This window comes from Apium graveolens, chromosome 7, assembly GCF_009905375.1.
Source record: "Apium graveolens cultivar Ventura chromosome 7, ASM990537v1, whole genome shotgun sequence".
Classification (NCBI taxonomy): domain Eukaryota; kingdom Viridiplantae; phylum Streptophyta; class Magnoliopsida; order Apiales; family Apiaceae; genus Apium; species Apium graveolens.
Window position 1 is genome coordinate 109,858,152 of NC_133653.1, and position 27,695 is coordinate 109,885,846.

Here is a 27,695-nt window from a genome sequence, read left to right on the forward strand (position 1 = left end):
AAGAGTATTATAAACAGTGGATTAAGGCTGATGAGATGTCGCGATGTTACATTCTGGCAGCAATGTCGGGTGTTTTGCAGCATCAGCATCAGTCTATGGCCACTACTTCGGATATGCTCTTTAATCTCAAGGAACTTTTTGGAGATCAGAATAGGGCTGCTAGGCAAGTAGCCATGAAGGCTTTAATGAACACTCAGATGGCTGAAGGCACACCTGTAAGGGATCATGTTCTCAAGATGATGTCGCATCTGAATGAAATAGAGATCCTTGGTGCTGAACTTGACGGGGAAACCCAGATTGACATTATCCTTATGAGCTTATCCAAAAGTTTTGAGCAGTTCCGCTTCAATTACAACATGAACAAGAGGCAGTATAGTCTCGCGGAACTGCTGACAGAACTTCAGGCAGCTGAAGGATTATTTCGGCAGAGTGTTCAAGTGAATGTGGCTGAGAAAGGTTCTTCCTCTAAGCCGAAAGGTATTAAGAAGAAGAAAAAGGCTCAGACACAGAAAGCTGTACTACCAGTCTTTGAATCCTCCTCAAGTTAATATGACCTAATCTCAAGTGCCAAAGATATGTTTGGTTCAAACTAGAAGGTTCCTTTCTTTTAGTAGAGTTAGAAGATGTGTTGTTCAATTCCCTAAATTGCAGTTGCAGTGCAGCTTGACTAGGATTAATTATATACAAATTGTCTTGCAATGTACCAGAACATATAATTCGTTTATTCATCATAATAGAAACATTACGATCCAAACAAACATTATAACCATCCAAAGCAAGTTTAGAAACCGAAATTAAATTCTTTCTAAAAGAAGGTACATAAAGACAATTGTTCAAAACCAAAATCCTATCAGAACCAAAAGATAAATGAATAACTCCTACTGCAACTACTGCTACTTTTGAAATTTGTTTTCTCTTGGAAATGGCAAAAGCCGAGAGCAAGCCTTGGTGATGAAGAATAAAATTTTGTTTTGATGAGAAATGATTTGTTTGGCTTGGTGGATGAAATTAGATTTGTTTTGTTTTAGGTCAATTACCCATTTACCCTTGATTTTGTGTGGTTAATATTCCACCACATTTCCTTCCTCCCATGTCATGCTTATGTCATGCTATGATGTCATCTTTCCCTCCTTGTCCTCTTCTCATTGGTTGGGTGACATCATCCTCTCTAATCCCTTTGACTAACTTCCTAATTGTTTGCCTAATGACCGCTGATCTGTTATACGGTTCGCTTAACTTTCGTTTTCGTTTATCGTTTGAGGGATCATACCCGGGATCTTATTACTTGGGTTTCCTTAACCTTTCTTAATACATTATAATCCTTTTATGATCCTCTCTTTTAATACTTTAATTTAAATCCTTTTTATCCTGTTACCTTATACTCAATTCTTTCCGTATCTAGTGGATTTCCGGGAAAAATCAAAGTGTTCGGAATTGGATTCTGACGATCTTTACATACACTTATATACCATATAGACTACTAATAAAATATCAGAATATCACTAACAGAACCCCTACATAGTGTGGCATGAAAAGTTTTCTTATTCAGCATAATCAGCAAAACACTATTCATAAGGGTTTCAAAAATTCCAAAAATTGGGGTTATTACAGAAAGGATATTTATTTTATAGTTCGAAGAATCGGGATGTCATTGTTAGCACCAATGCAAGATTCTTAGAGGAGGAATATATAATGAATCACATACTTCTTATGTCCTTCCTGGCTACTACCAGTCGTCCTCTGATTAGATCTATTATATCCCTGGTCCTTTGGACTACTGCGGGTCCGAGCATCTTGCGCTCTACAACTTCATCCTAACATAAGGGAGATCGACACTGTCTTCCCTCAAGGATCTCATATGGCGACATCTCGATAATGACATAGGATCTATTGTCGTAAGAAAACTCAATCCGTGTTAAGTGATCATTCCAAATTCTTTCAAGTCTATTGCACCGGCTCTCATCATAGCTTCTAGCATTATAGCTTTTAGCATTAGAGCTTTTGCTTCTCAATACCCATTCTTTTCTAATTCGTAAGCGTTACTATCTTCCGTACATAATACTATACTGGTTACACTTTTGCTCGTTAGCGTTCTATAACCTTTTAATAACCACGTCAACCTTAGTATCACGAACGCGTTAGAATCGGAATACCACTGTACTGATACTACTTCCTTTAGCTGCTTCCATCTTCGAAAGCTTGATCCATCACATAGAAGTAAAAGAATTTGTTGAGAGATCACTATGATCATGAACACTTGTTATATTGCATAGTTAGTACAGAAGGTGGCCAGCCTTTAGTACTTGACAAGCAATTAAACAACATGTGGTATCCTACTAGGCTTCTATCACACAGATAGATAGTCATTCGGCAATACCTCCCCTTCTGGAAGGGTTGTTCTTCTCAGCTTATATGAAATGAAAAGAAGAGAAAAGAACGAATTGAAGAGAATTGTATATATGAAAAAAAATATACTGCCACAAAATATCTGGCTTGGAACCTACCTCTAAATTATAGAGGTTTGTCATAGGAGAACAAAACATATGTGTATTTATATCAACATCAAGTATTATAGCATCGCATTTTACATGCTTAAATATTTTTGCTATTCCGTCCATCATTCTATGGACCCATGCTCTTCCTCGAGCTTATACACAATCACCTTTGAAACTCCCTCGATATCGAAAATCGAATCTGGGATCTCATTCTAGACATCATCGTTACTAGAATTCTATGCTTGCACCGCAACCTTCCTCATATAGTAATACGACTCTCTTTTCATAAGAGGGAATAAATATCCAATAGGTAGATACTCTACTTAATTAGTCTATCAATGATAACTTATACACTACCATGACCCGATTAGTGGTACTCAATCTCAACATCCATTCCAATACAACTCTCACGGTTGTAATCAGTTCATTACTCGCAGAATCATTGCTGCATTACTATGGTCCACTACTGACCTACTGTCATCATTCACGTTCCATGAAATCTTAAAATCTAACCATACGTAGTCCATACATGGCGTATCAAATCCTTCTAAGGAGGTAACACAATCACCATTCATGATTCATGAAGAACACTCCTGATCCTGACATACATACATGACATGAAGCAGATAAAATTGCAGAAGAGCTTCAATCAAAGCAACGATAGCAAGTTAATACCATTCTTAATCATATGCCTTCAATAGAAGACTTAACTCAAAGGTTCGTTTAGTCCTTTTTAAAACATGGTCCTGGCTTATCTCAAGATAGTATCTTCTGAGATAGATAGCCCGCTCATGGCGATTACACGAATTAAACCTTTACCAACTACTATTACGGTTGGGTATTGCACAGTCATCAGAAGGAATGTCAATCTTCTAAACCATAATACAACCTTCACAGCTTTAACCATCATCACTGTATTCCTTTGGCACAAGCACCTATAATTATCCTCTTACCTTTAAAGTGTCGGCCACCTCTTTGGCCTTTCCTGATAGTAAAATTTCCTTACAGTCAATGTCATTTTAACCACCTCCAAATAAATTTTCTACCTCATTTCAATCACTGCTTATGTGAAGATGTTTTCCTTAAAATCTGATGAGTAAAAAAAAAATATCACCATTTTTCCATAAATTATTGCCTCAGTCTTTAGAGGTTTAATCACTGTCACGACTGACTCTCAATTATACTTAGAACATCTTTTATCTTAGGTCCTAATTGCCCTGAACAATTTCGACCTTTACTTGTTTGATCCATACTTTCTTGTGGTTTAACACGTGCCCCACTTGGCATCCTTATACTTACGTCATATTTCCTTTATCAACATTTTTATTTTTGAGAATTTTGAATTTTACCTTTCTCCTTGTAAAACCTCTAAGGTTATCCTTGAATCATCCCTCCTGTATTCCCTAGATACAGGGCATATCAAGATACCATTTATTAATACCAGAATCATTGTCTATATACTTCTGAAAAATTTCTCCACTGATTCTTAAAGGTTGTTATTGAAAGGAATATGTCCTAAGTCCAATCATGTATGAGGATTTAGGAATAACTTTTATGTAATCTGTTTTGATTTCATTGATATTAATAAAAGGCTTGTTTTGTTTTTATTACGGGCTTTATCTATTTAAGTGTTTAAATAAGATATACCATAGTTTAGAGTAAAGCTTTTTATGGATTATGATGAGATCATAATAGTGAGACCTAAAAAGATGATAACTCTAAACTTAAATAGTTCCTGGTCATAGGATTACTAACTGGTAATTAATAATCCGCAAAGATCGGTACATACTATGCTTGCTTCATTATGAAGGATGTCTGTTCTCATAGACATTTGTGTGGTGACACTATAGCTAGTATGTAGGTGCTTATTATAGAATAAGTTCACTGAACATGACTCGCCCAGCTGAACAACTGATGGAGTTCACTCACGTGTCAGCAGTTGTTCGCTTAGTGATAGTTGTACAAGTATCCTTGGACTTGAGGTCATCATAGTCATCTTGTGTACACTGAACTATGCTTTGGTTTAGTTCTTAGTCTCCAAGGATAATTATTAGGGCTCTTCTGGGTATAGGAATTTGTACACGAAGATAGTGTATGATCAATAAAGGATCTACCCCTTCCAGTGAAGGAAGTGAATGTTCAAGGCTGATCCACTTATGTTAGTTCAGGAATCTCTGGCTAGAGTGAATGAAATTAGAAAGGAGTTTCTAATTTGCATAGAACTACGCATAGTAAATGGTAAGCAAGTGATTGAATTAGATAGGCTTGACACGAGATCCATGCCTTGTATTTAATCGGGACATTGTAGGGTAGAAGGAGTTTATTGTACGGTAACTATTCACTGACAGGTTCTTGGTATTCTAAGCAGTGAATCATATTATCCGGATAGTCGCGATATGTTGAGAAGCATCACTCACGATGTAGAATAAATGTGATTAATTAATTAATCATATTTAATAAATTAGAGAATTTATATAAATAATGATAAAATAGTTTTATTATTATTTATTTCTACTACCAGCTTAATATTGAACCTACAAGGTCACACCATAAAAAGAGAATGATTTATTGGTGGAGGAATTAATTAATAATGGCTAATAATTATTTATTTATGAAATAAATAATTATTTGGCAAATTTAATAATTGATTAAATGAGATTTAATTAATTATAAATTAATTAAGAAAAGTTCTTAATATTATTAATTAAGGATTTAACTTTTGGAAATTAAATCAAGAGAGAGAATTATTTCTAAAGTGTTTAGAAAAAGGATTAATGATTAAAAGGTGTTTTAATTATTAATGAGAATAATAAATGGGATAATAATAATAATATTTATGGAAAAATTTCAGCTGAAAATTTTGCCTATAAATACACTATTATAGACCCTAATTTTATTCTAACCTCGAAACCCGAAAACCTAAAAAGTTTGGAAAACCCAATTCTCTCCACCTCCTTCCTCCTCCTTAACATCGTTTTCTTGGTGGATACCGGTGGAGTGCTTCACACTTGAGGAGCAACTGCTAAGGATCTCTGATCGTTGTCTCCGAATTATTTTTAAAAGGTTAGATTCGATCCCTCGAATTTTTATTCATGATTTATATGCTTTTATTTGGATTTTGTATGTGTAAAAGAGTTTTGCCATGCCCCCGCTGCATTAAAAATCCAACAGTTATTACCTTAATCCTTTCCAATTCATACTGTCAAACTCATACTATCCCTATTAAGGGTGAAATGCCAACCTTTATGCATTCCCCTGGGATTCATTTTAAGTTACCGATGTTCTATCCTTAATTCCACCTTTAGAAAAAGTACATGCATCCTTCCATGGATAAATCAAGTCATATATCCCTGATGAGGGTGTCTTATTCAATCATTCCCACCTCGATAGTATATGCCTAATTTTACAATAACATATGTATTCCAAATGAGGTCAATCAATATGGCCTCCAAAAGATAACAACGGTTATCCGCTTTTCTTGCCTAATTTGGTAACGATAACAAGGATGTTCTGGAAGATATTGGTTGTGTTCAACGTGAACTTCTTCTTAATAATTCCTTATTTACTTTTGTTGTTTATCTCAACAGTCATCTCAATGTTGGGATATCTTTCATACCTGGCGTCTCCCTTTCTGGGTATCATGCCACCGGTCTTACACTTCACATTCTTTAAGGTCACTTCATTCATCCAATTTTCCTAATTTCTTACTTCCTTGTCTCCTCAGTCTATCAATATTTATCCTTCGAACTATCTCAAGGTTTCCTCAAATCCTCCCAACTTACAGGGGATAAAATATATGTATCTCTTATTCCTTCAATCATCAACTTTAACTCATGGTGAATCACCCTCATCCTGACAATTACATACTTTTCTATTTCTATTGCTATGAGTCTTTAGGGTTTCCTCATACCCAACTCCCTTATCATTCCTCAAACTCTATTGCCTTTATATTCCTTTCCACTTCAGTTTCTTTTATTTTCCTTTCTCTTATCATTATTTCATGAACCCACTAATCATTGACTTCAAGCATCACATCGTTCTGGGATTCTTGTCATCAGAACGAATCTTGACAACTTTTACAACTTAGCTTCATATTTCATCATACTCGTCCGCCTTTGTTCAGACTCTAAAGCTTTTACACTATCTCCATAACCTTGGGAATTACTTTCCCGAAAATAATTGACTGAACTTTAATCAGTTTATTCTAACCTCTGGCTCCGTGCCTTCCTTGGCCTTTCACCAGCGGGTGGTCTCTCTCTTAGGAGGGTAAGTGAAAAAAACAGTCTTTTGTGATTCGTCAATCATTCAGAATCTCAAATGATTCCTCTATTTCCTTTAGCCAGGCTCTTGCCTCGACTAGGTCAGCTTGTTCCTTGGAACTCTGAGAGCTTAGCGACTTAAAGAACATGAAAGAATTTCTCGCCGCATTGTTTCCTCAAGGTGGTGGTTGGGGATAATTGTCTAAGTTCTGTCTAGACAGGTCCATAAATTGTCGTATAGGAGTACTGTCTCGGGTCTCCTTTCCTTACTCGACTTTCTATTTCCTTAGTATGAAATGTTTCAACCTTCTCCCATAATCGGGGTTATCTTATACATTAAAAACCTTGTTTTCCACTATATTATGTTATGGGTTCTTTCTTTCTTGATGGCAACCTCCCTGACTATCACATTCAGGGTTTGCCCTAAATCTTATTCCTCAAACTATGGCTCTCATCTAAGTTCTCATCCTTAAGCTCTTGAACTTTTGGAACCCAATTTCTGTAGGAACACCTCATTATTCCCTTATCATCTTTCTCGGTATTAATCTCTTCTCTATTTATTGGCTCTCTGCCTTCATTCATCACTTTTTCTTGGCACAATATGATCTTTTCCAATAATTCGGGCTGTATTGCAATCTCAAACAGCTTTTCGGTACCGGCTCCGGTTACCTTCACTTCTATTTCCATTTCCTCAAAATCTCTTATCAACTCTCCCAAAGACATTTTCATCTTGAGTCTCTCTTTTATAATAAGGGCATTAGCCACCATTTTGGCTTTCCCTGGATGATAAAGAATCTCATAATCGTAATCCTTGATTAGCTCTAACCACCTCCTCTGGCGCATGTTGAGCTCTTTTCTGCGTGAAAATGTACTAGAGCACTTATGACTTAGGTAATTCTCGCACTTCTCTCCATACAAGTAGTGCCTCCAATCTTTAGGGAAAAACTATTGCCACGAGCCCAAGCTCATGGGTAGGGATATCGAATTTCATATTACCTTAATTGTCTTGACGTGTACGCGATTACCTTACCGTGCTGCATAAGCACGCACCCTAAACCCTTGTGCGAAGCGTCACTACACTTCACAAAATCTCCTTTTCCATCCGGCAACGCCAGCATAGGGGCCGTCACCAACCTTTGCTTCAGTTCTTGAAAGCTGTTCTCGCATTTCTCTGTCCATTCGAATTTCTCAGTCTTACGAGTAAGCCGCGTTAAAGGGGCTACTATCTTTACAAACTTGAACGAACCTCCGGTAGTGACCGGCCAATCCTACCTCTGGTAGTTTCCCTAACCATGGTCATCAATTCCTCAATGGTCCTTTATTCATTCTTGTTAGGATCCTCCACGAGATTCTCCTCAGCAACAATCCCATCTAGGACAACATCCTTAACCACTACATCCTCAATATGAACATCATCCGGTCCTGCGTTAGGACGCTCTATTGGATCCACAACCTGATCTCCAATAACTAATAAAACATCATCACGTTGTTGCTCCTCAACCTCAGGGTTCGGAGTCCCGCTACCATATACGATAACGAACTACGCTTCTATCACGATATTTATAAGGGTTCCCATAAGGGTTTTAACTGTCAGTACTACGTTAGGTAGTCCGACTATGAGCTTGGCAAGAGTTCTTATTATCTTAGTGAACTTATTATTTTAACGTCGCATCATCTCTGAGGTTTATAACGCTTAGCTCTGATACCATTTCTGTAACACCCCCAAATCCGGGGTCGGGGATCCGGGTTGTCACGAGTTCCATTTCCCTTAATAACACCCAATCTTAATAAATAATCAACTACTCTGTATTGTGACCCCACAATAAACACACACACCACAAGTTATAGTCTCAGAGATGAATATCCAAAAAAATAATCACAAGTCGTTTTATTCCACAATTATATTCCAATACACCTTAAAAGGGTTTCTGAATAAATTTACATTTCTTTGCCATTATTACAATTGATAAAGATACATAAGTCTGGTACAACAAAAGTTGAAAGCCTAGCCTATTGGTAGTTCCTACCTCAGCTACAGTGACATCAACGCCTATAGGAAACTGCGGAACGTTTCCTAATCGCTTGCGAATCGGGAGCTTGGTCATGTTCATCTTTTCTATCTGTTGTTGTGTGATGAAAGAAGAAAGCAAGGGTGAGCAGCAAGCCCACCAAAATAATATGTATAATGATTAACAATATATGAGCCTTCTCATAGTACTCATGAAAGTCTTGGTCAAAAGAAATGAACCAAGTTTGATATCTTAATGCGATGAAGTCGCAAAATATTCAGTATATATACATATATACTTTTCACAATCTTTGAAATCCTCTGACATGTATAATATACACAGAGTTCCAGTTTATAACTGTATAAAAAATATCGTTGCAAGGTGATCTCATATATCTAACCTTGTCTCAACGTTTTTCTGAAAATCTTTGACATACATAAGATAATCATTTACTAGATATAAGTTTAAAAGATGAAGTTACAAGATACTCCAATATACTTATATCTTTTCCAAATACTACTTGAACTACCACCGTTCAAGTTATAATTAGTTTCAAAAGTTCATCACATAGATGAGACTACAAGATAATACTTGAATAGATTCAATCTTTGAAATATTATTGAATGAAATGAAGTTAAGAGATACTTCATTAAGCCCCGATATATATATACACCTATATATATCTCTCATACATTTCCTGAAAACCTCTGTCATGTAAAGTATGAACAGAGTTGCAATATCCAATGAATTTGGAAAGAAAAGAAATTTTGGCATAAACCTGATATCTTGCTGATCAGGCAAAGATACCAATAAGTAACCTTTTCTACTAGTAGATGGATGAATCCCCCACCGGTCATCACCCTGGCCTCATTAGGACCTTGTGCTGGACCGCCACCCGGCCTCTTACGCATTGATGGACTGCCACCCAGCCACTTACACTTTGATAGACCGTACCCCGGCCTATCGCTTATGCCGACTCAATTAGATGGACTTACTTCCCGAACGTTGGGTAAGTAATCAATTCATTTATCAAAACAACAACCTTGTTGCGAATATAAAATACACCACAGAGCCGGATCCCTAAAGTTTTGAGCGAGTATTTAAATCCCCTTTAAAAGGAAGATCTTAAATATAAAAATGAGTTTTGGGGTCCGCTCTAACTTTTAAAAATCATTTTTAAGTCTCGAAAACACTTTAAAGAGTGTTTGGAATAATGCTGATTTAATAAAGTAAATCAGTCCCAATATATTAGAAAATATCTGAATATTATTATTTAAATAATATTCCCATAAAGAATAATCTTTATACGAATAATTGAAGTAGAAGTTGTAAGACTTATACTTGAAATGAGTATTAGATAACCAAAGATATACTTATACGAAAGTACTATCTTTATTTGAATAATCAAAAATAAGTGTGATTATCGACACCTTATTCTTTAATAAAATAAAGAATATATCTCAGCAAATAATCGGAGTCATAAATCCTCAAATGAATATTCAAATAATATTCAAATAATAAAATAAACTGAGTCATAAGCCCTCGAATGAATATTCGAAATAATATTCACATAATAAAATAAAAGGAGTCATAAGTCATCGGATGAATATTCAAATAATATTCAGATAATAAAATAAAAGGAGTCATAAGTCCTCGGATGAATATTCAAGTAATATTCAAATAATAAAATAAAAGGAGTCATAAGTCCTAGGATGAATATTCAAGTAATATTCAAATAATAAAATAAAAGGAGTCATAAGTCCTCGGATGAATATTCAAGTAATATTCAAATAATAAAATAAAAGGAGTCATAAGTCCTCGGATGAATATTCAAGTAATATTTAAATAATAAAATAAAAGGAGTCATAAGTCCTCGGATGAATATTCAAGTAATATTCATTAAATAATATAAAGTTATCGAATAAACCTTATTCGATTAATAGTTTTTAAAAACTATTCATATATATATAAATATATATATATATACTCGGGAACATGGACTCCCGGTTTAGAAATATGTTCACCTTTTGATCCCCTATACTAAGGGTAAACTCAAATACCGCTTATCTCTAGCATAAGTATTATGCAACTATAAGTATTGAACCAACAGATATATAAATCAAGAATATGAAACAGGCATGCATATATACCATATCACATGCTACAATATATCGCAAGAATTTGCTAATAACAAATATGCATTTATCGCAAGATCATGCATATACACATATACATCACAACAACAGTTATACGGGTAGAAAACTTGCCTGAGCGACTGGGGGTGATAAGAGGCTCGGGACGAGTCTGGTAACCTATAAACAACAAGTAAGTTGGAATTAAACCAAAGTCACTTGTAAATCTATACTTTAACCAACTTAGACTCTAACGCTCGTTTTGCGCTCACTGATTCTCTTAAGTCACTCGAGTACCCTCGGCTCCACCATTTTTAATAAATTAACCATTACGAGTTTTAAGGCGATTCTTTCGCGGGTGTCTTACCAACTGCCTAACACACTTACCATAATTGTTTCATACATTAATTAACCCTTTTTGGTTTTTAACCTATGTTTCAAAGTAAGGCGAGGGGAAAAGTTTCGTTCACGAAACGTCGTTACTTGAAACGGTCGTTTCTCCTAAACCGTGCATCGGAATCGAACGAACTACATATCAAAACGAAGCTCGTAACATGAAATATCTAAACATGGCAATGGTCATAATCTAGCAGGGAGTTCTCGGGTCCAAATGTTATGAACAAAAGCAGTCTAAAGTAAATCGGACATTACGACGGGTATGTTTACGCGATTTCCCAAATTTAAACCATTCCAAAACCATCACAATTCAACCCCAATTCACAACCCAATCAAACCTCCATCCAAAATACATTACAACAGCCCCAAACCAACTCATTATAATCCATTTACTTACTCCTAAAACTTGAATTTAAACTATACTTAAGTTCTTTTAACCAAAACAACAAGATTCACCATTCCATTTCACTACCACTCCAACTTAAACTCTAAACCACAAGCATTAAGCTACTATATCATCATAAAAATCAAAATCATCTTATTATACAAAGGAATCTAGGGTTTGGAGATGAAATACCTTCCTTGAAGTGGTGGGAGTAGCTAGGAAGCCTTAAGAAGCCTTGAGAAGTCTTAGGAATGCTTGGATCTTAAAGGAAAACAAGAAAAAATCAAGTTAAAAACTTTGAAATCACTATTCATTGTCTTCTTCATTGATTTCTTGAAGAAGATTGAGAATGAATGGGGTGCTTAAACTCATAATATAGCCATAACTATGCATAAGGATGACTAGGGAATTATCTTACCAATTTAGGAAGCCTTGATCTTGAGTTTTGAAATTTATTTTCTCTTGGAAATGGCAAAAGCCGAGAGCAAGCCTTGGTGATGAAGAATAAAATTTTGTTTTGATGAGAAATGATTTGTTTGGCTTGGTGGATGAAATTAGATTTGTTTTGTTTTAGGTCAATTACCCATTTACCCTTGATTTTGTGTGGTTAATATTCCACCACATTTCCTTCCTTCCCATGTCATGCTTATGTCATGCTATGATGTCATCTTTCCCTCCTTGTCCTCTTCTCATTGGTTGGGTGACATCATCCCCTCTAATCCCTTTGATTAACTTCCTAATTGTTTGCCTAATGACCGCTGATCTGTTATACGGTTCGCTTAACTTTCGTTTTCGTTTATCGTTTGAGGGATCATACCCGGGATCTTATTACTTGGGTTTCCTTAACCTTTCTCAATACATTATAATCCTTTTATGATCCTCTCTTATAATACTTTAATTTAAATCCTTTTTATCCTGTTACCTTATACTCAATTCTTTCCGTATCTAGTGGATTTCCGGGAAAAATCAAAGTGTTCAGAATTGGATTCTGACGATCTTTACATACACTTATATATCATATAGAGTACTAATAAAATATCAGAATATCAATAACAGAACCCCTACATAGTGTGGCATGAAAAGTTTTCTTATTCAGCATAATCAGCAAAACACTATTCATAAGGGTTTCAAAAATTCCAAAAATTGGGGTTATTACAGAAAGGATATTTATTTTATAGTCCGAAGAATCGGGATGTCATTGTTAGCACCAATGCAAGATTCTTAGAGGAGGAATATATAATGAATCACAAACTCATGACTAGTGTCGTTTTAGAGGAACTAGTGGGAGGGACAAATAATACCCATGAAGCTGTAGTACAAGTAGAACAACCACAACATAATGTGCAACCTGTCACTAATACCGCACCAGTGCCTCGTCGTAGTGGGAGGGTTGTTCAACAACCTGATAGATTCATGTGTTTGGGTGAGTCTTCAGACTTGGTCTCTGGTGAACATGATGATGATCCCCGTACATATGAAGAGGCAGCATAAGACAAAGATGCAGATCTTTGGCAAAAGGCGATGGAATCTGAGATAGAATCAATATATTCTAATCAGGTCTGGGAGCTCGTGGAACCACCCAAAGGTATAAAACCTATTGGATGTAAGTGGATCTATAAGAAAAAGAGGGGATTAGATAAAAAGGTGAAAGCCTGGAAAGCAAGACTTGTTGTGAAAGGGTATACTCAGAAAGAAGGTATCGATTATGAGGAAACATTTTCACCAGTAGTCATGCTTAAGTCAATCCGTATTCTTTTATCTATAGCAGCTCATCTCGATTATGAGATTTGGCAAATGGATGTCAAGACAGCTTTTCTTAATGGAAGTCTTGAAGAAACCATCTATATACAGCAACCAAAAGGATTCATTAAGGAAGGCCAAGAGCATCTGGTATGTAAGCTTAAGAGGTCTATTTATGGACTTAAACAAGCTTCTAGAGACTGGAATATTCATTTTGATCAGGCAGTCCAATCATATGAATTTGATCAAAGTCCAACCGAATCGTGCGTGTATAAGAGAAGTGAAGGTAATGCAGTGGTTTTTCTAGTACTATATGTAGATGATATTTTACTCATTGGAAACAATGTTGAGATGTTGTCATCAGTAAAGGCATGGTTGTTCAAATAATTTGAAATGAAGGACTTAGGTGAAGCGGCATACATCCTTGGGATCAAAGTTATAAGGGATCGCAAGAAAAGGATGTTGGCTTTATCTCAAGAGCCCTACATTGATGAAGTATTAGCTCGTTTTAACATGCAGAACTCCAAGAAAGGTTTTCTACCTTTTAAGCATGGAGTTGCTCTATCTAAGAAGCAGTGTCCTTCGACACCTAAGGATATAGAGAGCATAAAAGCAGTTCCTTATGCTTCAGCATGTGGAAGCTTAATGTATGCTATGTTATGTACGAGGCCTGACATCTGCTTTGCTGTAGGCATGGTTAGTAGATATCAGTCGAACCCAGGTCAGGAACATTGGAGTGCAGTAAAAACTATACTCAAGTACCTGAGAAGGACTAAGGAGTATATGTTAATTTACAAGGCCTCAGATCTATTTCCTTTGGGATATACTGATTCAGATTTCCAATCAGATAGAGATAAGAGGAAATCAACCTCGGGATATGTTTTTACTTTGGGAGATGGAGCCGTTATATGGAGGAGTGTAAAGCAGAAATGCATTGCAGACTCCACCATGGAGGCCGAGTAAGTGGCGGCCTCTGAGGCTGCCAAGGAGGCTGTATGGTTCAGGAACTTCCTTTTGGACTTAGATATGGTACCTAATTTACCTAGGAGCTTGACGGTGTATTGTGATAACACTGGTGCTGTGGCAAATTCAAAGGAACCGCGAGACCACAAAGCAGCTAAACATATTGAACGTAAGTATCATCTCATACGAGGAATCGTAAAGCGAGGGGATATAGTTGTGGCTCACATATCATCAGAAGACAACCGAGCAGATCCTTTCACAAAGAGCTTGCCAACCAAGGTTTTTCACAAGCATGTGGAAGTGATATGAGTCAGATGGATGGACACATAGATTTTTATGTAATAGTGGATTAAATAAACACTGATGTACACATAGAATATTTTGAGTATAAGTGGGAGATTGTTAGTGTATACTGAAAATATTTATTTGAAGTATGTACATTTATTTCTGGCCAGTTTATTTGAGAATCATTTGAATGTTTACATGTTGTCTAATATTATATAATGTGAACAATCTAGTATCAAATGGGATACAGAATATTAGATTGTTAAATATGGTTATATAATATAATAAGGTTCACAGCACAGGTGGTGTTGGAAAATCCACTGGTATGGCTGTAGTATTATTTAGATTAGTTTATATTGACTAATAAATAATACTAGTATACTTTGTGTATATTGAACAGGATCAAATTTAGAATTGTTCCCTTAATACTGATTAAGAAGGAGAACTAAGATTCTATATTATTATTAATGCTTAGGTTCTTAATCCGGAAATAGTAATTGACACGTGTATATTATTTACATGCTTTGATTTATATATGAAATAATTCTTTTGAATTATATCATTATATTTTGGGTGATGGAATTATATATATGGTGGATATTATTTATTGAAGAAATCCATGTCCTGATAATATTCGGGTTAATGATGTCCCCTTGAAAGCTCAAAAAGATTTTATTATGTGAAACCCTGTAGGTGGAATTTATTCTAGCATAATTGAATAAAGGCTGAGTGGATGATCAAGGATAAAAGATATTAATTAAATAAATTATCAGTAATTTATTTAATTAATGGACATATGATATTTTAAACATGGGGAATTTAATAAGCAAATAATATTGGAACCGAATTAATTAAATTACGGTATTAGGAAAGGTAGTGCAAATATTAATTCTTTAGTGGATTGAATTAATATTTAATTACATTGGGCTAGGCTCAAGATGTAATTAGAAGGCCCAACCTAAATATCCATGGTCCCTATTGTAGCCTATATATATTCTTATTCTCTTCTTGCTTGGAATTGTGTGAAAACATATTGTAGCTGTAACGCCCGAGAAATATTATGTATTTATTTTTTTATCAATAAATAATTATTATGTGATTTTATGTCAATTTTGGTGAATTATTTGATAATTGATATTAATATCTGGATGTTTATTTCTGATAAAATTTAGATATTTTAATTTTTTATTATCCAGAATTAAATCTAGATAATTTTGGTATTATTCTGGTAATTTTTGGATTATTATATGATTTTATAAGAATTTATAGAATTGATAATGATTATTCTTACATAATTATAAAATTTATTTTTAAAATCAGAAATCGTCCCACTTCAGTCGCTTTTGCGTTTTTACAACCTGAAACTCTTCCGAAAACTCTTTCCTAACCTAATTTGATAATTCTGAACATTTTTCGTGTTTTGACTTTTTCGATCCGGGGTACGGTTAGGCCTGTACGAGTCCCGGTGTGAAATTTTCGATACGCAAATCATTTTATATCGATAAGAATCCATATTTTCAAAAGGCGAGACGTTATCACCTTAATTTCATATAAAGTATTTTATAGGGAGCTTTGTTTTGATAATTATCCAATTCTGATATTAAAATCGTATCGTCTTTTTAGTTACTTAGCGATTAAGTAACTTATTTTCGGATCCTATCTGTAAATGTAATTATTGAATTATTAAACCAATAAAATAGGTGATGGTTCTGTCAGCTATGTGTCATTGTGGTATAAATTGTTTGTGATTGGTTGGACGCAAAGATTAATTTTATAATTACTTATTGAACTGTATGAATTTAATTTGTTTAAAATGATTTTAATTAAATATTGATGCTCATAAATTCTAAAATTGCTCCTAAAATTATTTTTGTCGTTTTATAATTTTATTTATTAGTTTTAGGAGTTTATAAATTTTGAAATCAATATTTCATTAATTATTTATCTTAAATGGTTTTCTGATTTTATTAAATCGTAAAATCAGTATTTAATTCCAAAATAATTCAAAAATCATAAAAATTTTATTTTATTAATTTTGAATATTTCGAGAATTTTAAAATTATTTCGGAAATTTTCTGGCTTTTATTTAACTGCAAGTGCATTCGCTAAATGATAAATGCGGGTCTGATTTGCGTTTCAAAAATGATCTAGAAATTCTAAAAACTTTATTTTGATAACCTCTAAATATTCCGAGATTTTAAAAATTATTTCTGAGAATCTTTAAGTGATTTTACCTGTTAAACGCTCATTAAATTTTGAAATTTCGGTGTCTGAAATCGGAACTATCGTAATAAAATATTAAAATAAAACGAGAGAAAAAGGGGCACAGGGTTAAATCGGGTCCAACCCGTTTTCTTTTATCTCTTCGGCCCAGGTCTCTCTCTCTAATTCTCTCCTCAAAATCTCTCTTGTCTCTCCCGATCCTCTCTCTCTCGCTCATCTCTCATCCCTCTCAAATACTCCTTTCTCTCCTATTCTTCTTTATCTGTTCTTGGTTTCTTTTCTTCCCTTTTTCCGATTGCTCCGATTACGGTGAGATTTTCCGGCCATCCTGCTTCAGCAAATTCGTGGTTCTGTTTTGTTCACTATTGTGTATATATATATAGATAGATACGTATATATATATATACGTGCTTGTGTGCGTGCGTGTTCGAGTATGTGTGGGTGCGTTAGAGTGTGTGTGCGTGTAACACCCGTGTTTATACGTGTGTTTGATTGTTCCTCCTGGTTGTTGCCGCCTGGGTTGGGCGTTTCCCGACCGTGTTTTATTCCGGTTCTGTTTGCAGATGTATTGCGGCAGCGCGTGAGGCGCGTGTGCTGGATTGTATTTTGTTCAAATGGTTACGTTATTTTACTGATTAAATTTTTTATCTTGCAGCAAAATATTGACTGACGTTTCGTGATAAAATGAATTCGCGCGAGGTTATACTAATTAATCGGTGAAATTTGTGTAGGACGTCCGTTATAAACGGAAACCCGCGAATTTTACTGCCGTCGGCGATGAGCTTCGGCGAGTCGACGGTGGGCGATGATGATTTTTATCTGAGTCCTACACTTATAAATGAAATAAATTAATTTTGAAACGAAAATTACGAATTAAAATATATAAAAAATAAAAATAAAAATAAAATACGAATAACAGTAAGTAATAATTAATAAATTAAGTTCGTATTGGTGAATAGGATTAGTGAAAGTGGTTGTGAATTGGATGATTGCGATTGTTGGTTGTTATTGTGTTGTGAATTTGACGTCGAACTGATTCGACGGGCAGGCCGATAAATAGAGGAAATGCTGCCCGATTTTCGGAAAAATTAATTCTGAAAATACGGGAACGTAACCTATAATTATTGGAGACGTCGAATAATCATATACAATTATATTATATGAACTGGACTGCGATTGAGACAAGATAATTTATGAATAATCGATTACCCTGTTTTTCAAAACGACGAGTATACGTATTTTCTGAAAATAAATACCGAACCGAATTTCGAAGATGTGAACCATAACTGCTATGTGTATTTCGATAATACATATAAATATGAATTCGGTTATAAAATCGTATGGGTAGAATAGGATGACGATTTGATGTTAAGTTTAAGCGGTTATCTGAATTAGGGTATCTCAACCTTGTAGGTTTTAGACGGAAGACCCGAGACGTGACATCAGACTAGGAATGATCTAGAGATTAGACATCGAGATCAATGAAGTTCCAACCAAAGGGTCTGAATGTTGGGATCGTATCGAGGATAGGATAGTAGGTGGACGATAAAGCCGAACGGTCAGAGTCGAACCAAAGTCAACCAGTAATAACGGTTAAAGCTTATTGAGGCAAGTATTCTGGATTTTTCTTTTAAATACTGCAAGTATTATTGAATTTTCTTTTAATTACTGCAAATATTTATTCGCTCCTATTCTAAGTTCGAATAGTTAAATGGTTTACATTTCGCTGTAATTACTCATATTATGCTTGTTCATTTCATTATTGTTCTATAATTCGATTACCTCTCTTGAGCAAATTCCCATTCATTCGGGTTATTTGCGAACCCTAATTGGGATGTTTTGAAATCAAAATGATTTGATATCAAAATACTCTACGGTGACGGGCTGGTTATATGAGGACCAGTGATGAGCTGGATCCTATGGGCCGGAGATGGACCGGACCCCTTTAGGCCATAGTGCCTGGGTGCCCATATGTTGGTTGGGTCTATGCAGTTGGGTTATAGATCCGCACTATCTCCTGACTGATCAGCAGGTTATAGTGCATATGTTGGTTTCTAGTGTCCAGTCTAATTTATTGTTGTTCGCCATTAATGGCATTCCCTCTTGAAATAAAATGTGATTATGGTTTAAAGTTATTCTTTCTTAGCACTCAGTTTCGGGAAATTACAATGTTTCTAAATATATTCGAGTTCAGATTGTTGCTGCAGCCTTAGTTGCTCAGTGATAGTTAGGATCTTGAATGAATTGAGATCTTCTTAATTATTCAACCCGTCCTTATCAGGCTGGTTTACCAAGCTAAGTCTATGGAAACTTAGTCGATAATGATGGATACTGAATAGTTAGGAATTTCTTGAACGTCGTTTATGAATAGTTATTGCATTCATTGCTCAATTATGAAATGATACCAGAAGCTATTTTGAAAACACGCGATCTCTAAAGCTCTTACAAAAATGTCATTATGTCCTATGTGATTCATAGCAATGCAAATCAAATTGATTTTTAAGATAACGAGGTATATCCTTTAAATGATTTTGTGTTTCGCCCTTCAAAATATTTCAGAGATTTTGTTTGGAAGTTTTTCTTTGAAATTAATGTTTGAAACTCAAATTATATACTTGCTGGGCATTTTTGGCTCACTCTTGCTTTGTCAATTCTTATTTCTGCCAGAAACAGATAAGGATTAAAGTGAATAGCTTTGATAGACAGCAGAAGTTAGAGAAGTTTCCGTTGCGAGAGGTTGAAGGTGTAGAAGAATGTGATAAGAGCATTAGTTCAAAGGTATCTTACACTTGTATTTATAGTTGAAGTGAGTTGTAGAATGTTAGATTCTTGTTTCATACCATAACCTGTAAAAGATCCGGACTCAAGGGGTTATTTATTTATTTCTTTATTCTATGTAAGGATTGTTTAGTGACACCAAATCTTGACCCCGGATTTGGGGTGTTATAGTTGGTATCAGAGCTGTAGGTTATTGGTCACTGAAATAAGAATATGTGAGAGTAAGATAGAAATGATAGGTCGTACAGGATAGGAAGACCCTAGACATACTCAGATTAAGGTTGAGTTGAGTGCGAATTAGGGTTAGCAGATCCGATCTGGAGTTGGAACAATAGAAAGTGTAAGACGAATGTCACAATGCTATAGGTATATTAATTCTTAGATTCTACAATAATGAAGGATCGACAGATCGACGGAGACTGGGTATGTTACCCTTACTTTTCATGTGGTTTCGAAGACTATGCGATCGATTCTTGTGAGAATATGTGTAAGAAAAGCTACGATTTAACTTAGAATTAGGTCGCAGGACGAATTCCACGTCGGGAGCAACCAGTTGATGGAAGCGGATGAAGAACCAACATTGCACATTTTGAAAGCACCACCATTACGAGAAGATTCTTACTAACCATCGGGAGCTGCGCGAGGAATGATAGCTACCTTTCTAGATATAGGTAAGATTAGCAAGAAAATGCGACCCTATCTACTGATAGAACACCGAATCACATACGTGGGTGTGAGAATAACGGCAAGGACAACGACAAGAATGTTAAAGACAGTACTAAATGTCAGCGTCGCGATAGAATGTGCGAATAAGATGATTTACGATGGTAAATGAAGTTTCATCGACTAAGAAATACGAATAGAGTCCAAGGAAAAGAATAGAAGGCGTACCGAAATAGAAAGACCCTTATATGGGCAATCTTTTAATTAGATATTTCATTGGTAAATCAGGAAAATAGCAAGTAACTTATATAGTAATGATGACCAAATATTTGATTTTCAAAACTTTAAAAATGAGATTTTGGAAAAGATTTCCTTAATCAACTTTCAAAAGATTTTGCATGAAATAAGTTTTACAATTTGGTTGTCAAGGTACTACTTAAGTTCTTGTTATTATAAACAGAAAATGACCTAAAAAGAAGAATCGAATTAGACTTAGTGTTGTTAATTCAAAGGGCTAAGTAGACCCACCAGCAGGGAGAAGGTTTAAGGTTTGCTGTGAAAAATGAAAGTAAGCGTTGTTTAATAAAATCAATAATTAAATCAACATATTAAAATATTATTTACCCCAATTCATGAAATTATTAAAATTTAACGAAATTCGTGATTCGAATGGACGGAGAATGATCGAAGGAAATGGCAGAATCTTCTAGACGTTAGGCAGAAGAATCCAATGTTATCGACAAAACTGAGGCGTTGCGTGATCGATGGTTATTTTATGCGGAATAAATGGAATCTAAAGCAATGGTTATAAATTTCGGAAGGACGCGATTAAGATTAAATTATTGAAGTAGTTGATGTGAAGACAGTTCCAGGAAGCATTTCGAAGCAATGATGTGACTTGAATCGTGAACCTGTATCCGCACGATCCTGAAGGCATACGTAAGTGAAGCGTGGAGGTGATCGACATTAACATTCTTTCTTCTAATACGACATTATATGTTTTTCTTGATTTTTGAATATGTATGAGCTTCTTCTGTTAATAAATTATATGAGGCGAAAATGAAAGAAAAATTCCTGTATTCCTTCTGAATTATTTCTCTTCTCAAATCCTTGATTCCTGATTAAAACAACAGTATTGTGATATGACGCTTTGTCGAAATGACGAAGAGTCGGGTGGGACTGCCACCTAATCATATGCTATATGCCATATAGTATGAAAGACTGGCCATCTTGAGTACGAATATGGTTGTCTCATTCTTCACACATTTTTCTTCCTTCAATTTTCTGATTTACAAGTTCTCCCAATCGTTTGTTGCATTGTTATTCCTTATTCCGTTTTTTAATCAAAATCATGTTCACAAACTCTCCTCTTGTATCGAGTCTGTTCGTTGACGATTACAAAAGAAATAAAGTAGCTCCGTGCAACAGGTAGAATTACGTGTCAAAGGAAAATGTGATTGCAAGTCGTTAAAGGAAGGACATTTGCAAACAAGGAAAAAAAATGGACACACTGACAACGTGGTCATGACAAAGACATCCAATCTGAGAGTTGTTCGTGTTACGAGGATCTCATCAGTACAATAGAGTACGTTAACGCGATGCACTTCAAATCAGAAGATTTCGACGAAAAATAAAATCATTAGTGAATCATAACGAATAAATTAGTTACAAAATAAGGAAGCAAAGTTGTGTGCGTCAGACGCTGCAAACAAGTACAGGGCCGACAATCAAAGATTAAAGAATTGTTGAACAATGATTCAGACATGTAATTACGACGTGAAACATCCCTTCGTCGCTGGAAGATACTGTTCGTGAAGACTCAAGATGGAAGAAATCTTAAATGTAATCAAACTTCGAACGTGTTCTTCAAGAAATTGAAAAATTTTCTAATTTGCGTAAATAAGTGATGATGAATCCAATGCTCATACCCGGGTCAGTAACGGAAGTTCGATGCGAAGCCATAAATAGAGATGAAGCAATGGTGACTCGATTGTGAAATTTTTCAAGAAATAATAATCTAACGGTTGAGTTTTTACGAGATTGTGACGGTAATAATGAAGACCATGCGCAGTTATTAAAAGATAAACCGATTAATAATGGTTAGAAATAAATTAACAGAATCATGAAATCAAACCTTAAATTCATTAGAGATAATTCGTAATATTCTAAAAAGAATTGAGAAAGGTATGGTTATATTAATCATTGTGGGTTTTAGATCCAATCCCAATTAAAAATAGATATGCTATACTAGTTAGATGCTGATCAAAGGTGAATTCTGGGAATTGATGATTTGGTTGATGGAAGTGGACGTATATGATTGTGGATGACTTGGTTGATTGATGGTGTTGGCTTGAGTCCGACTGGTAGTCTATGGTGTAGGGGGAAGTACTGCCCAAATTTTCAGAAATTACCCTATAGTTAAGAACAAAGAAGTATATTGTCATTCTCGTCAGCATTCCAGATAATTGCAATCTCGGTTCTTGAGAAAGTTGTTATGACCAAACCGACTTTATCTAATTGGTCTTTGATTCCAGTTAGCTAGTCAGCATTTGGTTTAAGTGATCAGTTAAAGAAGTTAATTGATCAACTTTAACCACTAATGGTTAGTTAAATGGAGATCGATTCCAATTAGGTTGAGTCAAGCTCTAACATGATTTCCAGATCCAAAATTAAAGCGATAAGAAAGTTGGAAAAAAAGGGTAATGGCGTTAACGTAAATTGAAGGCTTAGTTCAATTAGCGTGATGAATAATGGAAAGCTCGCAAATCCAAGCACCCAATGAAAAACAGAGATTAATAGAGTCCGCATGTGAATTCAGGAAAAAGAGATGATGGTCAATGAAGGGAAGTCAAACACGCGATATGTGATTGTCAAGCAAAGCTAAGAAACTAGCTACCGAGGAAATTTAATAATTCTATTAGTAAGAATTTAAATAGTACAAATAAAAGCCTTCATTCCAGTGTGAACTTTAGAAATGACCTATCCAATAATAAACAGAGTAATATTACTAAGAAAAAGAAATTTGTTATATATGGAAAAGATAATGAATAATGAGAACGAAGAACTAATCAAGACAAGAAGTGGAATTAAAAGGATGATAAATAAATTTTATAAAATAATCCAGAAAATATGCAAGTTGAGAACGTTGGTTGTGCCAGAACTGTTGGAGAATGAGGCGAAACGCCGATCGTTGGAAATAGGAATTTTTCAAGAATGCGTGTAAACAGGGAAAGTGACGCAATGGCATTGGTGGCAAACTGCTAGAGAAGAACGTTACAATGAATCTCACGTCAGAATTCTTTAAAATTAAAATAAAGTCCCGCAAGTTCGAACAAATGATTTATCAAGATTACCTCAAGGAATGAGGTGAGAATCTCTCGTCGGTCACTGCACAGAGTCAAGCTAGTGTCAAAAGCCAGGTATCGTACAACTCAATCAGAATGAAATAACAAGTGAAGGAAAACTCCAGAAATGTGGAATGAAAGCATAATGAAATAAAGAATATTTTGTGATGTGCATAAAAGCGATCATGGAAGTTACGCGTCGATTATCAGAAATGACAAGTTTGAAGATCAAATGAACACAATGTACCAGGAGTATGGGGATGGTGTGATTGTATTTATTGATAACATCCTCGCTAATTCAAGGACTAAGGAAGACCAAGTTGAACGCCTGAAGGTATGCTTGCGAAGAACTGGAAAATAGCAGCTGCATTCTTAGCTTCAAAGATATGAATTCTGGGTATAATGGATTATGAGCTCAACTGTGTGGTTAACTCCAAACAAGAAAGGCCCATTTAAGAATATATGTTTCAAATAGAAATAAAAGAGTGAACACCATTAAGATTGTTCGGAAATGGTTAAAAGCATTGGAAAAGTTAGGAATTGAAGAATAGGTTTTGATCCGTCTTCTAGGTTATGCTGATACTTACTTTATTATTGAATATCAAAGGTGGTATTAATGCAGATGATTGATGTTGACTTCAGTATGAGACGTTATAAGCATCAAAGTTCGTATTGATATCTAATTTGATAGGATAACAAAATGAGTATTAGTACCCAAGATACCAGGTTTTGAGTAAAGTTTGGTTTATTTCGTTTCAAATTAATGTATTTCCTTTCAGATAGCAACAGATTCTCGCTCAATGAATATACTTGACAGTGATTGAAAAGAAATAGAATTATGCTACCAAATGGTGAGTAGATGCAAATACCGAGATTTTCCATTTCAGATCGCATAAATGTAAAACATTCTGAAGCGTCAGACGTTATGAGCTTAGGATATCGGGTACCGACGAATAGCAAATGCAAGAGATCGATTAGGAATTCTCGAATATAATTAGAAACAATCATAGGTCAGGCTAACTGAACAGAAGGAAACATGAAGAGTTGAATAGAACAGTCAGTGAAAATAGAAAGTTCACGAACACGAATTATTGGAATTAGACAGAAAAGAAGATTTGTGTGAATTAAGTTAGTCCTTTGAAACAATGAGATAGATAGAAGGAGTGTGGATGAGTTGGTCTTGTTGTCACCGGTATAATGAATCTATAAGACATTCATGTGTGTATGACTACGAAAATTCATTTAGCTTCAAATGTATGAAGTAGAGATTGAAATAGGGGTTGCATGAGCAACTAATAGAGTTGATGACGGTAAAAGGCCGTTGAGTTATGATTAATGTGATGAGAACTGAGAAATTATAAGAAAAATACTTGAGAAGCAGCATGGTCTGTTCCTTAGCATGATTCTGAGGACAGAATCCATTTAAGGGGGGAAGAATGTAACGCCCGAGAAATATTATGTGTTTATTTTATCAATAAATAATTATTATGTGATTTTATGTGAATTCTGGTGAATTATTTGATAATTGATATTAATATCTGGATGTTTATTTCTGATAAAATTTAGATATTTTAATTTTTAATTATCCAGAATTAAATCTAGATAATTTTGGTATTTTTCTGGTAATTTTTGGATTATTATATGATTTTATAAGAATTTATAGAATTGATAATGATTATTCTTACATAATTATAAAATTTATTTTTAAAATCAGAAATCATCCCACTTTAGTCGCTTTTGCATTTTTACAACCCGAAACTCTTCCGAAAACTCTTTCCTAACCTAATTTGATAATTCTGAACATTTTTCGTGTTTTGACTTTTTCGATCCGGGGTACGGTTTGGCCTGTACGAGTTCCGGTGTGAAATTTTCGATACGCAAATCATTTTATATCGATAAGAATCCATATTTTCAAAAGGCGAGACGTTATCACCTTAATTTCATATAAAGTATTTTATAGGGAGCTTTGTTTTGATAATTATCCAATTCTGATATTAAAATCGTATCGTCCTTTTAGTTACTTAGCGGTTAAGTAACCTATTTTCGGATCCTATCTGTAAATGTAATTATTGAATTATTAAACCAATAAAATAGGTGATGGTTCTGTCAGCTATGTGTCATTGTGGTATAAATTGTTTGTGATTGGTTGGACGCAAAGATTAATTTTATAATTACTTATTGAACTGTATGAATTTAATTTGTTTAAAATGATTTTAATTAAATATTGATGCTCATAAATGCTAAAATTGCTCCTAAAATTATTTTTGTCGTTTTATAATTTTATTTATTAGTTTTAGGAGTTTATAAATTTTGAAATCAATATTTCATTAATTATTTATCTTAAATGGTTTTCTGATTTTATTAAATCGTAAAATCAGTATTTAATTCCAAAATATTTCAAAAATCATGAAAATTTTATTTTATTAAATTTTGAATATTTCGAGAATTTTCAAATTTTTTTCGGAAATTTTCTGGCTTTTATTTAACTGCAAGTGCATTCGCTAAATGATAAATACGGGTCTGATTTGCGTTTCAAAAATGATCTAGAAATTCTAAAAACTTTATTTTGATAACCTCTAAATATTCCGAGATTTTAAAAATTATTTATGAGAATCTTTAAGTGATTTTACCTGTTAAACGCTCATTAAATTTTGAAATTTCGGTGTCTAAAATCGGAACTATCGTAATAAAATATTAAAATAAATCGAGAGAAAAAGGGGCACAGGGTTAAATCGGGTCCAACCCGTTTTCTTTTATCTCTTCGGCCCAGGTCTCTCTCTCTAATTCTCTCCTCAAAATCTCTCTTGTCTCTCCCGATCCTCTCTCTCTCGCTCATCTCTCATCCCTCTCAAATACTCCTTTCTCTCCTATTCTTCTTTATCTGTTCTTGGTTTCTTTTCTTCCCTTTTTCTGATTGCTCCGATTACGGTGAGATTTTCCGGCCATCCTGCTTCAGCAAATTCGTGGTTCTGTTTTGTTCACTATTGTATATATATATAGATAGATACGTATATATATACGTGCTTGTGTGCGTGCGTGTTCGAGTATGTGTGGGTGCGTTAGAGTGTGTGCGTGTGTAATACTCGTGTTTATACGTGTGTTCGATTGTTCCTCCTGGTTGTTGCCGCCTGGGTTGGGTGTTTCCCGGCCGTGTTTTATTCCGGTTCTGTTTGCAGATGTATTGCGGCAGCGCGTGAGGCGCGTGTGCTGGGTTGTATTTTGTTCAAATGGTTACGTTATTTTACTGATTAAATTTTTATCTTGCAGCAAAATATTGACTGACGTTTCGTGATAAAATGAATTCGCGCGAGGTTATACTAATTAATCGGTGAAATTCGTGTAGGACGTCCGTTATAAACGGAAACCCGCGAATTTCACCGCCGTCGGCGATGAGCCTCGGCGAGCCGACGGTGGGCGATGATGATTTTTATCTGAGTCCTACATTTATTAATTAAATAAATTGGTTCGTGTTATTAATTACAAAGTGAAAATGAATAATAACTAATAAATTAAATTCGTACTGGTGTTTGAAAATTGTGAATTGTAGTTATGGATTGGATGTGATTATTGATTGTGGTTGACGTCGAAATGATTCGACGGGCAGGCCGATAAATAGAGGAAACGATGTCCGATTTTCCGAAAATTAATTCCGAAAATACGGAAACGTAACCTGTAATTGTCGGAGACGTCAAACAAGGATATAATTGAACTTTATGAAACTGACTTGTGTGATGTGACAAGATATTTTGTGAATAATCGATTACCCTATTTTTCAAAATCACAAACATACGTATTTTTCGAAATTAAATACCGAACCGATTTTCGAAGATGTGAACCGTAATTGCTATGTGTATTTCGATAATACATATAAATATGAATTCGGTTATGAAATCGTACGGGTAAAATAGAATAGTGATTTGATGTAAGCTTAAGCGATTATCTGAATTAGGGTATTTCAACCCTGTAGGTTTTAGACGGAAGACCCGAGACATGACATCGGACTAGGAACGATCTAGTGATTAG